Consider the following 2,069-nt stretch of genomic DNA (forward strand, 5'->3'; position numbering starts at 1 on the left):
TATGAACACAATATGAACATAATAAGAAAAACTGTTATACGAAAGGAAATAAGTAAAAAAACATATATGAACACGATATGAACAGATTGTGAACAATAGTTCCTTCATTATAAACACATTCAGGAGCGATCTTTTGTCAATTGGAGTTTTATACATGCATTGCATCCACACCGTTTAAGGTTCACCCCTTGTTCATAAATGTTTCTGATCTTATATGGTTGTTCACCCCTTGTTCATATCGTGTTCACCCCTTGTTCATATCGTATAAAATATATGAACACATAACCCCAACGCTATGAACACCGGGTGCAAACACTTACACAAATAGAAAGATTTGGTATCAAGCTTAAAAAATAACACTTGTGTTCATATGATAGACGTAACATGAACACAACGGTTCATGATTCATAAAAGTCGGTAATATGGCAATATGAAAATGGGTCGTGCATGTACTTCCATTTGAACATGTGATTTAGGTACGTATTTTAGTAATTAAAAAAAAACTATCAATACAAGATGAATTATAAAAAACACAACACATCGTAATGAACATAATTTCGATTAAAACGAATCTAAAAAAATAAAAATCTATTACCAAGACATTCGCTTTGGTTAATTTCTTCAATTTCCGACCTCGAACTCCGATTGTCATCATAAACCATTTTAATCTTCTCACTGTTGTCGATTTATATTCCATTGCGTTTATCCATATTWGCTTGATTGATACCAAAAAAATTTACTACCGTGTTTTCTATGCGAATTAAAAAACTGATAAAACAATAAACATGGAAGATCAAGATTAAAAAAAATAAAAATATTAATATTATAAATGCRTATTTTTTGGGATTTGATGATTTGTAACTCCCCATTAATTGTTTGGGAGTTACATATCAAATCTATTTACTGAAATACCCTTGTAATTAAAATGTGAACATGACATAAACCTACAAGAAGAATGGAATTTGATTGGTTGTCATGGTTTTCAAAGTTAACACAAAATTGTTGGTTAACATTTGATCTTCCCCCTATATATATATATATAAATATATATATATATATATATATATATTGATGATTGTAAACACAATTCATTTTTTATTTTTACATAATAAGATTTGTTTTGCAAAAATAAGGTAATTCAAATAAGATAACCTTATTACTCAAGCCTCATGAGCTAACACAATATAAGATTTGTTTTGCAAGAATAATGTCATCCAAATAAGATAACCTTATGACTCAAATCTCATTAGTTGACACAATGAATCTCAGCATTCTTTCTTATACACACATCCTTATTCCAATCTTTCAATCTCTCACCAATGTGGGATATCTCAAACTCAACCACAATTCACCAACACTTCAATACTCAATTCTTATGATGTCACATCAATACTCTTGGTTCTTCTTTTAATAGATAGAAGATTGTTTTATTATTCTGTTGGAAAAGGACAGGTATTCCAAGAGAGAACTAATAATTGTGGTAAAAGATATTCGTAATATTTAGAATTAATGGATTCGTCACTGGATATGAATATATTTGTTTTTTTAGAAATCATTATCATTTTGAATGTGATAGACGTTATCCTCTTGATCTTTTTGATCAAGATTGCTTTCGGCTCTCCTCGAATCTAGTATAGTTTGTTATTCACTTTTATCCCTTTATTTTCTCTTTTTAGTTGTATCTCTGTTATTATAATAGAGATCTCTTTGTACCTTTCGCATATGATGTTAAAAGAATTTTTTTAGTAAGTGCATTTTACATCACATGTGATGAACATTATGTGTGTTGACACGAGAAATGTTACGAGTCATTTAAGTGTTAGTCTATTATTATCACAGCTTCATGAAGACTGTCAAACATTAATCGAGCGGAATGTGATTATATTATTGAAAGCCCAAATGGTTTGACAAATTTGATCTCAAACTTGTCGGATGGTACCTAACTAGAAAATTACGTGTGATAACCCTAGAGTAGAGGTGGCCAAAATTCGGTCCCGGGCCGGGCCTAATCGCGACAAAAACCGGCGGTAACCGGTCCCGACATAACCGGTCCCGGTCCCGGTCCCGGT

Source organism: Cynara cardunculus (assembly GCF_001531365.2).
Source record: "Cynara cardunculus var. scolymus isolate 2C chromosome LG 5, CcrdV1, whole genome shotgun sequence".
In the NCBI taxonomy this organism is placed as follows: domain Eukaryota; kingdom Viridiplantae; phylum Streptophyta; class Magnoliopsida; order Asterales; family Asteraceae; genus Cynara; species Cynara cardunculus.